We start from the raw sequence: 13617 nt of genomic DNA, 5'->3' as shown, positions 1-13617 counted from the left end.
TTTCAAAAATATCTCTGCATTCTTATTTGGCTCCTCAGCATCTATGATTTGTCCATGTATAGAGCCACTGATAATGTTTCTAATCAGAGTATTAGTGGCAGCACGGTCATCACATGCGTCTTCTTCGTCGTCTTCTCCAAAATAAGGTGTTGTATCAGCTGTAGGTTGTGCATCTTCAGGTTCAGCATTATTGAGATCAGGACTGACATCATGATTCACATGACCCTCAGCTGATGAACTAGTTTGGCCTTCGATTTAATTATTGATGAAACAATCAGCAAACCCTCTATTCACTAAATGAAGTTGAATCTCAAACACATTATGATATTTGATCATGCATTGACACGTAGTACATGGGCACGCAACAGATGCAAGACCTCGCGATGATGTGCCAAAGGTTTCAATAAAAGATTGGAAATTCCTCTTCCACACCTCTGAATGTCGAGGCAAGCGCATCCAACTCCTATCTTCGTGTGATGCCATTAATCTGCATGCATGTTTGAAACGAGCTAGAGATCATGATCTAGCAATATGCATATATATGTAGGGGAGGTATATAGATCAAGACAACCGTACCAGTGGCACCGCAGATGTTGATTGATGTCTTGGAGATCTAGACGTCGTGGAGATCTAGTTGGAGATCTAGACGTCGTGGAGGACCTGCGCTGCCCCCCGATGGAGATAAAAGACTTGGAATTAGATCGGGTCCCGATCAAGGATGAGTCCCGATCTGATCGTTGCTCTCCTGTATAGTAGGAACAAAAAGTGTGGCGATAGACAAATTTAAGTGCAACCAAGGAAGACCTCATTGCCAAAAGTCTGATATAGTTGCAACGACTACGACAACTAGTGCAACCACTAAATTTCGTTGCAATACGTACATGCTATTGCATCTTGAGGCAAGAAAGGAAGCAATAGCCCCCTATGTATTGCAACAACGCACCAAGAAATTTGCAACCCAAATAAGATGTTGCTATATTGCCGTTCAGAAGCAACCAACGCTAGTATGGTCGCCATAGCACCTTTCTATTGCAAGACACGACATGCTAATGCAACTCAGAAATAATGTAGCAGAATTCCCAACCAAATGCAACACAAAACCTAAAAATGGCTGCATTAGCGTCACCCTGTTGCAACACAAACTGGCGGGATCCTGACCCCCTCGGTGGGCTCGGCCCGGGTCCTCTCTGCCTCGATGGCCAGGACCTCCGTGGTCCTGACCACCTCGATGGCCGGGACCTCGCGGGCCTCGGCCACAATGTCTTCTGCCCCTTCGTCACGGGGCAGATCCTGCATCACCACGTCCTAGAGAGGAGGGGAGACCCTGTTGCTGGCCTCCTCCTCCTCCTGCTTCTTCTCCTCCTCGCGGCAGGCGCGGCTCTTCGCCGGACTTGCCCGCGGCGAGGTCAGCATTGCGGGATCACTGGAGCCGCTCTCGTTGGACGACTCCTCCGCCTTCCTCTTGGCGCCGCTGAGCGACGCCCTCCTACACCAACAACAAGGGCGCTCAGCACAGCTCTAGAAATCAAAAATCAAGCGAGAACAAGGATCAAGATTCAAGAACTTACCCGCCGCTACAACGCAGCAAGAACTTTAGCTTCAGCGGTGCAGCCGGCGGAGTCCCAGAGCCGATGCACGGGGGCGTCACGTCCCCACGCAGCTGGCCCAATCCCTGGGCTGCCTCCTTCTCGGCTTGGGGGCCGGCCGATGCCGACCCCACCTCAGCAGTGGCCGGGGGCGCCGATGCCCCCCCGAACCTTGCTCATCCCCTTCTGGGTCGAGCTCCTCAGCGTCTGCTGCGCCGCCGCCAACCCCGCCTTCGACAGCAGAATCTTCTTGATGGTGTGGCACGTCTTCCTCCTCAGGGTGGTCGGCGGCAGCGGCCCCGAAGCTCCGGTGATCTCCACCTCCGGCTCACTCCCCACGGAGGAGTCGGAGGAGAATTCTGTCTCCTCCTCCGCCGGCTGGTGCAGCTCGGCGAGGGCGGCGGCATCCTTCCCAAGGTCCCCCTCAGGCAGAGGAGCGGGGGACTAGTACTCCAAGACCTTGGCCTGCAAAAGATCCGAGTTGTGTTACAACCCAACGGGTGCGCTCGGAAAAACAGAGCGAAAACAGAGGAAATAACTCGGAATGCACAAAACAACTCGGAAGATTCAAGAAAACTTACGGCGTCGGTCGGCCGCTTCAGGCAGTGGGCTTTTGGGCAGCCCTTGTCCCGGATCTGCCCCGCCATGATGCGGGCGACCTGGTTCGCAATCTCCTCCCGGGGGACCTTGCGATCTTGCCCCCGGGTTGGGTCCCGATGACCCCAGTACTCGAAGAATGGGTGGACCCTCTCCTGGATCGGCTGCGTGAGCCGTTTGCAGAAGGAGATGGCCATCCGGCGTGTCTCCGTGACTCAGCCAGGGCCTCAGGGCCCGGATGCCGTGACAACCCGGCGCGTCTCAGTGACTCCGCCAGCGACCCTGCTCGGGGGCTGGGCGCCGCCTACGACCTGGCGTGTCTCCGTGACCCAGCCAGGGCCTCAGGGCCCGGATGCCGTGACGACCCGGTGCATCTCAGTGACTCCACCAGCGACCCTGCTCGGGGGCTGGGCACCGCCTATGACCCGGCGTGTGTCCGTGACCTAACTAGGGCCTTAGGGCCCGGACGCCGTGACGACCCAGCGTGTCTCAGTGACTCCGCCAGCGACCCTGCTCGGGGGCTGGGCACCGCCTACGACCTGGCGTGTCTCCGTGACCCAGCTAGGGCCTCAGGGCCCGGACACCATGACGACCTGGCATGTCTCCGTGACTCCGCCAGCGACCCTGCTCGGGGGTTGGGCGCCACTTACGACTCGGCGTGTCTCTATGACTACTCGGTGAGTCTCCGTGACTCAGTTAAGGCCTCAGGGCCCAGATGTTTGGACTACTCGGAAAGTCTCAGTGACTTAACCCAGGGCTTTAGGGTCGGGGTAATCGAGTCGGGTTCGGTCACCGTGGCAATCTCAAGATGGCTAAAGGTTGATACCCTCAGGGGATCCGTGTAACAGGAACATTGGCTGGATGCTCAGGCATTCGGACAGGCTAGAGTTAATGACCGGTTCTTTGACCCTTGAAATGCTTCTCCGAAACCTTCCGAGGCTCGGGGGCTACACCCAACAGGTGCACCAGGGGCGCATCCCGTTCTGGATCTACAACAACGACGGACATTCTTAATGAGCACCAAAGGACTTTGTTCAGTACGACAAGGTTCAACTCGGCCCTCCGGCGCTCGGGGGCTTGACGGAGGTAGATCTATGTACCTCCCTGCCGAGTGGGGTCCCCGAATTCGGGAGACTACCCTGCTCGGTGACTCAGCTACGACTACTCGGCGTGCAGGACTCGACTGTATGCAGATGGGAACCCCAATGGATTAGGATGAGAAGCTCCAGCTAGAAGCCCGGATATCTAGAGATCTTAACCGACCTCCTTCCTTGTAAAACAACCCGAGTATATCATTCCTTGTACCCCTACGGCTCCTAATCTATATAAAGGAGACGTAGGCCGACCCATAGACAGAGACTCTCTTTTCGCAGCAGTCCACAAACCCTAATACAACCCCGAACACAGGACGTAGGGTATTACGCACATCGCGGCCCGAACCTGTCTAAGTCCCTGCATCTTCGTGTTACTATCGAGCTCTTGGTCCTGAGATCCCCATCCTGAAACTCTACCGCCGGGTACACCCCTGGTGGACTGGCCGGAATAGCAATCCGACAGATGATGTTCCCATCGACAGTGAGGTGCATGTGGTGACTTCGTCAATCTCGAGAATTTACTAGCTCGGTCTTCAAAGATGCTCGTAGAGGGTGACTATGGCCCTGTTTGGAGAACTATCTCAGGGTTATTTTTTGGGCTATTCTTTAGCCCATAGAATCTGCTCTCCACCAAAATAACTCTTCACTTGTTTGGATCCAAGATCTATTTAGCATTTAATATTCTTTTCCAATAATTGGAGTCCCATTATCTCTCTCTTGCTCTAGTGGGCCCCATCCTCAAATAGACCAAATATCATTCCTTGGGTGGATAGTTTTTTGGGTGGGTTATTTTCAAATAACCCTCAAATAACCTACATGTTTGGCTTCTATTGTGTTATTTGGGCTATTTGAGGAGTGGGCTAGAAAAAAAACCCTGGCATCCAGACATTGTCTATGTAATTAAAAAGAGGATATAAAGCACATATCATCACCCAATGGAACATGAAAGCACTAGATGCGCGCTCGATTCAAACATTTGACACCTAATGTCTCCCTTGCCTAAGTTCCAAAAATGAGTAGTGTTGCGAAATCATACATCCGTTCAGCAATCTTCAAAGTCTCTTATCGAATAAAGAAATACAGTCTGCAAATCTTTTTTATACTTGTTCGACGTACAAGATTGCTAGCTTGGTGGCGATCATCATGCTTGCTGGTTTTGTTGCACGGCTCAACGACGATGAACGACCTGGCGGCGGGCGGCATCAACCAAAAAAAACGGAGCAGCTCGCGCCAACCGGCTTCGGAGGATCTGCAGAATCCGCGCAGTTGTGGGACTGAAGGCCGGATCGGTGCGGCGCCAAGATCCCGCGGATGGACGACCCGATGCTATTAGTTGCCACGCGTCAGAATCATGAGCGGTGTCACACCAGGTGCGCGGTGTAGCAACGCCGCAGACAATGGCGCACGGCCCCAACTCTGCTCCGCTCCGGCCCCACCCAAGCACCCAGTAGCTACTTACCCCATACTCCAGAGGAGGATACGAATTACGTATCCGATATGTATCGGATATTGATACGCGGCGGATACGCGATGCATATATATCGGAGAAGTATCCGTAAAAAAATAAATGAAACATAAATCGGATATTTATTTGGGTACGTATTGGATACTCCATTGAACGTATCGCAGAGAGAGCTGAGGATCTGCTTCTGATCCAGAAAAAAAGAAGATTATTTGGGCTGTTTGGTGGTCTCTTGGGCTAAGCTTTCTTAGTTTCTTCTTCTTTTCTTTTTTATTTTCCTTTTTCTACCATTAAAATGCATTAATATTTATTTTATAAAAAAATACTAAAATGTATCAGCGTATCGAGTTTTTTAAAAAAAATGACGTATCCCGTATCTATATCGGCCCAATATCAATACACGTATCCGTATCCGTACTCGACTGGTAGAATGAATAGTATTATTTAAGAGAAAATAAGTCGAGATAAGTCGAGACAAACCGAGCCGAGATGAGCCGAACAACCCCAAAAGCCGCGAGCACGCACAAAGCGACATCACAGACCTCTTCGCCTTCGGTTGCTCCGACCATGTTGCGCTTCCTCCGCCGCGCCGCCCTCACTGCCGCAGCGGCCGGGGGGCTCCTTTCTGCAGTCTCATGGAGCCCCTCCTCACCCCTCGCGCTCTCAACCTCCCCCATCATCTTCTCCGTTGACGCCTGTCGGCCCCGCCGACACCACCAGTCACATCTCCCTCGTGCGCGCTATAACTTTCGCTAAAGACCGCTATAGACTCTAGGAAGGACAACCGCTATAGCATTTAGTCTGCTAAAGCCAACTATAGCCCGCTAAATGCCAGTTATAGCCCACTAAACACCGTAACAGTGACCTTGCCGCTAAATACGTTAGCCGGCGATTTAAAACCATGGCGCGCACCCTGGCCTCCGCGAGCTCAACGCAATGCTCACCCCGGCCTCCTTCTTCGTCGACGCCACGCAGACTCTCCTCGGGAGTGCTCTGCGCATCGCGCCCTTCTGCCCCGGGAGTCTCCACCTGGCCCGCGACTTCCTCACCGCAGAAATCCTTTCCGCGGAGGCGGAGTCCGAGGGCCCCGCCGACGCAGCGGCGGAGCAGGCGGTGCTGGCCCGGATGCATATGGCCCTCCTCAACGCCCGCGACGGCCGCCTCGACGACGCGCTCGACGCCATGTCGCGACTCGCCGCGGAGCACTCCGGCAACACCCTCGCGCGCCTCTACGCCGCCGGGCTCTGCCACGTCCTCGGCCGTCACCAGGACGGGGCCCGATGGCTCCGCGACGCTGCCGTGCCCAACCTCTCCCGCCTCGAGCTCAAGATACCGTTCGTGGAGGCCATCCTTTTCTCTGCGCTCGGCTCCGCGCCGCGCACCGTGGCGGGCTCAGAGGAGCTGGTCCTGGCCACCGCGCTCGGGCTAGTGGAGATGTCGATGTGGTCCATTTTCAAGCATGGGGATCTGTCGGAGAGGCTTGAGGTGTTGGCGTTGATGTCATTCTTGCGTGGCGTCGTGGCGAGGAAGTTACGCCGAGATGATGGATCAGCACCGCTAGAGGGATCAGGAGTTCAGGATGCCACCCCAAACTAGTACACGCCAAGCCTAGGTGAGAGGATACTCGATAATTTCACTCAGATACTTCGATTCAGTCATGCAATACAATTGGATGCAACCAATTTTAGGTTCTCGCAGTTGTTTGTAGTGTTTCACGGGTTGCGAACTTGTATTGCTTGTGTGAATTATTCCATTATGCCATGATTCTGTGCTTGTTTGAATTAAACATCAATCTGATATATCTCTGAATATGTTGATACAGTGTCCATTTAGGTGATGAATAAGTTGGTGAGCTTTCAATGATTTTAGGCTAAAGAGTTTACAGTTGCTAATTTCAAGCATATCTATGTTTTTAGGCCAAAGAGTCTGTCTGCTTTACCATCGCAGCCACATCCTTCCAATTCGTCCATATAAACCATGACACCTTCTATGTGCAACAATGTTTAGAGAGTCGAGTCTACCTGTTAAGATGAGCTATTTGACACTGACATAATTGTTTTAGGAACTAAATTCAGTAAACTTATTTTAAATGCATTCTGCTCCACGCAATGTATTTTCTTGGTAATAGATGGATAGGAAACATGCAACTCCTGTGTACAATTGAGGTTCAGGGAAATGTCACAGTACTGTGTATCTGATAATTGCTGGCGTATTATTTGTAATCAGAAGTAATCAATTTGGGAAGATGTATCAAATTGCATTAGTGAATGGTACTTATGCTTCATATATGGCAATGGCCGTTTTATTACCTTGCTGATCCTGTTACTAAAGTTAAATGAGGCATTGTAGGCACATTTTCCTGTTCAATCTGTCCAGAATAGAGTCCGAATAAACCTGAATTGTCATATTTTGAGTACGGAGTGCTGACCACCTTGTAATTACTGCTTAGCCATCCATTTCACACTACTACTAGAACATTCAAAGTACAGTTAATTTCTCATATGTTGTTCCTGTTTTTATTTTCTTGCTAGCTTGTGTGGATGTCGAAATGCCTATGCATCAAATCTGTACGGAATGTTCTATTATGAATGTCTTGCATTTTCAGTAGAATGTTTTTGCTTCTCTATATGTCATATTGTGATCCATTAGTCCTGAGAACAGAGAATATTGTTGTCCTTGCAGGAGGTGAATTGTCTTCAGAAGTCCACTAGGATTTAGGTAACCAAGTCAGAAGATCCTCGGTTAACATTGAATGAATGTTCACAGTGAAGTGCTGCTACGGAGTTTTGAATTGATCGTGAAGCAATAGTGTAATGCAAATTTAGTCGCTGACCTTGTGTCCTTACCGAATTTCACTTTTGTCTTGGCAGTACCAAGGTGTCCCTAGATTGATACCAAAGTATTACTTACGCCGTCTTAGCAATCAATGCGTGAAAGCTGTGTGACTTGATGGATTTATGTTTCTATGCTTGGATCGATATGCTGTGAAAATATTACTCTTCCATTTTTCAGGATTACAAATCTTAGTACTATACAAGTTTAAAGCATTCTTTACCACTTCTATTGCTGTGTGCAAGCAGAGCAGCAGCATGGCATTTGTTCGGTGCTACTTTAGGTTGGAAGGCCCCAGCCACTCTCTTCCGTTATGTCGCATGTTTTATGAAGGAACACATCTATAATAATTTTATTCTTTTGGTTTCAAGGCTTTGAATTGAATAACTCTTTTTAATCAGACACTATGACTGGATTTTCATTGGATAAAGGAGCCGTGATTACTAGGCAAAGCGAAGATTAGAACATATACGCGTGATGAAACATATATGGTCTCTTTGCTTTAAGTTACATCATTTTGTTTTAGAAATTATCTCCAAAGTCCAAACTAGTATCTTGTTGTAAGAGCTTGTTTTTAATTGTTCGTTTTCCTAAAATAAAATCAACAGACCGGCAAGAAAGCTGCTTACTAGAAAGGAGAAATCGGGATGGGTGAATTACAGTGCAAGTGCCAGAAAAAAAAAAGGTGGAAAACAGGTGCAGGAAAACAGCTTTAAGACGTTCAGCAACCGTTCATCACCAAGCCAGCAAGGCAGCAAAGCAAGCCACGCCACTGTTTCCATTCGTCCCCCGACAAACTTCAACTCTCGGGAACCACCTCCCTCCGCCCTCCTCCTGCTGTCCATGGCCGGCCGCGTCCTCCTCCGCGCCACCGCACTCGGCCTCGCCGCAGCGGGGGCGGGGGCCCTGCACCGCTGCACGCCGTCTCCAGGTGGACGCCGCCCAGGGACCTGGCTCCCTACGTCCCGTCCGTGAGGTTCATGCTACTCGAGTCCGCGCAGGGCCTCCAGGCCGCCCTGCTCGGGGCGCACCCGCTCTCCGGCCAGCACCTCCCCGACGTCCGCGCCCGCGCCGAGCACGACCTTGCGCTCGCCAACGTCGACCGCTTCGAGGGCGGGGACCCAGCCGCGGCCGCCGACCTCCGCCTCCTCCTCGCGTTCCTCGCCACCCGCGACGGCCGCGCCGCCGACGCTCTGCGCATCTACGAGGAGGCGGCCCGCGACGCGCCGTTCGACGCACGCCCCCGCGCCCTCGCCTACCACCTGTGCTGCTTTGACGGGCGAGAGGACGAGTCGTTGCGGTGGGGCGCGGCCTACCGCCGCCTCGTCCCGGTCATCGACGGCGTGTTGGTTGAGTGATAAATGTCCCCCTCTCTCCCACTCTAACACCTAGGTTTTAGGTTTTAGGATCGGAGTGGTTAGAGGGGGTGATCTAATTTGGTACCAGAGCCAGATCCCGAGTGGGTTTCGGTTAGAGGGGGTGATCTAATTTGGTACCAGAGTTATGTTCCGGGTTCGAAACCCACCGGCCACACATTTATTTCGCTGCGCGATTTCCCCTGCGGGGTTCACTGAGATCAGCAGCCACAGGCGCGGCGCGGCTCGCTCGCCGTAGGGGGGATGTTGGTCCAGTGATAAAGTCCCCCTCTCCCTCACTCTAACATCTGAGTTTTAGGGTCGGAGTGGTTAGAGGGGAAATGATGAATTATGGATAAAAGCCCCCACCCCTCCTACTATAACACCTGGTTGATGGACTATAGATAAATGTCACCACCTCTCCCAATATAACACTTAGGTTTTATGATCGGGTTGGTTAGGTGGGACGCGCTAACACGGCGCAAGCGAGGAGCCAGGGATGGAGTCCCACGAGATGCGCGAGCTCATCCGCGAGCTGTTCATCGCGGCGACGGTGGGCGGCGTCTGCAGGATCGTCCACCCCGTGGACAGGGCCGCCGTCATGCGCGCGGCCTGCGGCAGACGAGATCAGGGGCTAGTCGCTGCGCTGCAGGACAAGGCGCTGTCAGCGGCAGAGAGGCTTCAGCTGAGAGCTCTCCGCATGTATCTGCACGCCAAGGTGTGGTGTTGTGACCCGGGGTCACACAGACGGCTGAAGGCGTCTTCGTGAAGACAAGGCGTAGAATGGTGTGTGCGCGCGTGGACCCAACGGGTCAGTGTGTGTGAGGGAGAGATATAAAAACTGGGTGGGACTAATTTACGGTCGACCGTAATCTGGGCTTCATACGGTTGATTCCTTTATTTGGTCAATTCCTTTGTCCGAATGACCTCACGTCACATCACCAAGTCTTGTTGCCAGCTCTAGTAAAACAAACTGCCATGACACATTTGTATATTAAAAAAACTAGGCTAACTTGTATAAATAAAACAATAATTAACCAAACTTATACAAACAATTCTAAACAAAGCTTTGAGAAAAAAATAAAAGAGAAAATACTATAAATAAAATATTTGGTAAATTTTTAGACTAGAATATTTTGAGGTCAATAATTTTGAAAGAAAAATTGTGGTGCAAAATTTTTGTACAAGTAAAAATTTAGGAGCCAAAAAAGTCTAGCAAAAAAATCTGAGATAGAAAATTTGGAGAAAACTATTTTGACAAAAACATTTCAGGATGAAATAGTTAAAGAAGCAAAAATGTTAAAGACAAAAAAATAGAACACATATGTAAAAGTTAGAAAAAAGAGAAGATAAAAAAGTGGAGTTGGAAGAGTTTGCACACTGGCCCCACGTCACGTGCATGGGCAGCGCACATCGACCGCTGGGAGCGGTCGCCCGCAAAACCAGTATGGGGATAAAAACTCTTGGCTTGTAAAAGGAGTAAGAATCTTTTCAGTTGAGAAATAGAAACCCGTGAGGCCAGGGTCCTCGCCGGTTCTCCTTTGCCGCGATTTCCTCTTGCCGGTGTTACTCACGTCGCCGGCGATTGCCGCGGCCACGGGGCACTACAAGTGGTATTAGATTCACGGTCCTCGGCGCGCTGCCGCTCTATCTCTCGTTCCCGGTTGGTCTGCTTCGCCACATCGCCGTCGCTGACCGGCTCCGCCGCGAATTTCTCCAATTCCGGCGTCCTTGCCCCGCCCACCGACTCCTAGTCGGCGGCGGCCCCCGCATATCGACGGTTAGCTGCCCAGCGCCGTCGACCACCCCTCTTACCGCGCCGCTTAGGTCTAGTCCGGGATCGAGTGCTTTCCCCTCTGCTTTTCGGCGCAGCGGCGAACATCTCGTCGCTGTTCGTGGGTTTCGGTAGCGTCTGCGGTATCCCTTCGGCTTGGATCGACGTTGTTCGGGCCTCTCCGTGTGAGGTTCCTCCAAATCGAGCAATGTCTCCGGGTTTGAGGAGCAGTTGCCACGGCACCCCCTAAGCCCTCCGTGCAGACCCAGTTCGTACTGGATAGGATGGATGGTCGTTTTCAGCAAGATGACGAGCACTGGACCCAGGTGAACGAGAATTTCGATTTGCTTTTTGCTCGGGTGGAGTCCCTTGGGGTCAATCAGGCACGCTTGGAGTCGCAGATGAATTTGGGGAATCAAGTCATGGAACAGATTTTGAAGGACCAGCAGACACTAGCAAAGCAGATCGAAGTGACCGGCGATGCGGTTGCGCGTCTCACTCTGAATCGCCAGTTTGTTCCGGAGTCAGAGGAACCACCACCCACCCCGACTCATCCTTAGGGATCTCCACCATGGAGTTTTCATCAGTACCGCCCCCCTCCGCACGGGATCTCTGCTCGTGCTCCTCCTCACGGTAACAGATTTCGTCATGAGCCTCTGGGATTTTCAGGCCACAGACATGTAACACCGAAGATGGCTTGCCCAACATTTAATGGTTCTAATCCCCGTATCTGGAAGTCTACGTGCTTGGATTATTTTGAGCTGTGTAACATTGATGAGGCGTTTTGGGCTACAACAGCCGCTCTGAATATGGACGGCAATGCTGCCAAGTGGTTGTAGGTCTACAAGAAACAGCATGGGCTAGGAGATTGGAATACTTTTATTTCAGCAGTGGAAAAGAAATTTGGAGCCAATGATTACAGGGATGCTATGAGTGAGCTGCTTGAACTCAAGCAGACTGATACAGTGGAGGAGTATGCTAGAGCATTTGAGAACCTGCAGTTCGAAATCTCCATGTATAATGACGGCTTTGATGATACTTTATTTGTGTCTCAGTTTGTCAAGGGTCTTAAGCTGGATATCAGTGCTGGTGTGAGAGCTCAAGTGCCCAAAGATGTGGATGAGGCTATTCTATTGGCCAAGGTCCAGGTCTTGGAGAAAGGTAAACATAAATGGTCTAAAGCTGCTGCTAGTACTAAATTTTAGTCCTCTACATCTAAAGGGGTGGGCAAGACAGGCCCCCAACCATCAACCATGTGGAAGGAAAGGCAAACTCTCAATTACAGGAAGGCCAATAACTTGTGCTACTACTGTGGAGAGAAATATGATCCTAATCATGCAGCCATTTGTGCGCAGCGTCCAAAAGCCCAGCTGAATGCACTAGTCACCAACCCATTGGATATGCCATTATCTGAAGAAGTGGTAGCTCAGTTGGAGTTAGAGGATTCCCTAGCTTCTGAATTTTGTCAGCTGTCCCTGAATGCTCTGGCTGGCACTGCCCATGGGGATGCTATGCAAATCCAAGCCCTTGTGCAGAACAAAACCATGCTGACATTGATTGATATAGGTAGCTCACACAGTTTTGTAAGTGCAACTTTCCTTAATACAGTTGGCATTAAGCCTATTCCTACTGTTCCTCGACAAGTTAAATTGGCCAATGGGCAAGTTTTGCAGTCTGATTTGTGGGTTCCTAATATGCCTTGGTTTTGCAATGGTCATACTCATGCTGATATGAGAGTGATTGATATCACTACTTTTGATGCCATTTTGGGTTATGATTGGTTGAAACCTTTAAGCCCTATGACTTGTCACTGGACAGAAAAGACTATGGAATTTTGTTATCAAGGGAAACAAGTTTGTCAGCCATCACCATGTACTATCCAGGAGTTATCTGCTGATCAGTTAGTCAAGTTGTGGAAAGGAAATGATGTCTGGGCTTTGGCACTAGTTGTGCAGGACACTGACCACCATTCCTCTGACCAACCTCAGGAAATTCAGTACCTTCTAAAGCAGTATGCTGATGTCTTTCAAACCCCAAAGCAGCTTTCTCCTAGCCGAGTGTATGATCATACTATATCCTTGTTACCCTCTGCAGTCCCTGTAAACTCCAAACCTTATCGATGTTCTCCACAGCATAAGGATGAGATTGAGAGACAGGTCAAAGAGATGTTACAGGCAGGAATAGTAGTTCCTAGCTCTAGCCCCTTTGCTTCCCCAGTGCTACTAATTCAGAAGAAGGACGGCAGTTGGCGTTTTTGTGTGGACTATAGACGATTGAATGAGTTGACAATCAAAAATAGGTTTCCCATGCCTATTATGGAAGAAATTTTGGAATGGCTGGTAGCACATATTTTACCAAGTTAGATATGTGTTCTGGATATCACCAGGTTAGGATGAAATAGGAAGATGAGCACAAAACAGTTTTCAAAACACACCAGGGTCATTACCATTTCAGAGTCATGCCCTTTGGTTTAACCAATGCTCCTGCTACCTTTTAGTGTTTAATAAATGAAGTGTTGGCTCCTTTCCTAAGGAAGTTTGTGATGGTGTTCTTGGATGATATTCTTGTCTACAGTCCTTCTTTACCTACCCACATTTCTCACCTGAAACAAGTCTTGGACAAGCTGAGAGCTCATCAGTTATATCTGAAGATTAGCAAATGTTCCTTTGCTCAGTTGCAGCTGGATTACCTTGGCCACATTATTTCTGGAGCAGGTGTGTCTACTGACCCCACTAAAACAGCTGCTATGGTTAGTTGGCCAGTCCCCAAATCTGTTACTGAGCTGAGAGGGTTTTTGGGCCTAACGGGGTACTACAGACGTTTTGTTAAGCACTATGGCCTCATTGCTAAACCATTAACCCAATTGCTTCGCAAAAAACAGTTCTGTTGGCCTGATGATGCCCAGCATGCTTTTGAG

At 50.3% G+C, this 13617-nt stretch overlaps 2 pseudogenes; both read left to right on the top strand.

Annotated features, from left to right (window-relative positions):
- The first annotated feature begins 5306 nt into the window (after positions 1–5306).
- LOC120676895 lies at positions 5307–7941 on the top strand (annotated as a pseudogene).
- Positions 7942–8331: 390 nt separating this feature from the next.
- On the top strand, positions 8332–8929 carry LOC120674753 (annotated as a pseudogene).
- The last annotated feature ends 4688 nt before the right edge of the window (positions 8930–13617 follow it).

The sequence above is a fragment of the Panicum virgatum genome, chromosome 5N, assembly GCF_016808335.1.
Source record: "Panicum virgatum strain AP13 chromosome 5N, P.virgatum_v5, whole genome shotgun sequence".
Taxonomy (NCBI): Eukaryota; Viridiplantae; Streptophyta; class Magnoliopsida; order Poales; family Poaceae; genus Panicum; species Panicum virgatum.
This window is presented reverse-complemented; position numbering and strand designations above follow the sequence as displayed.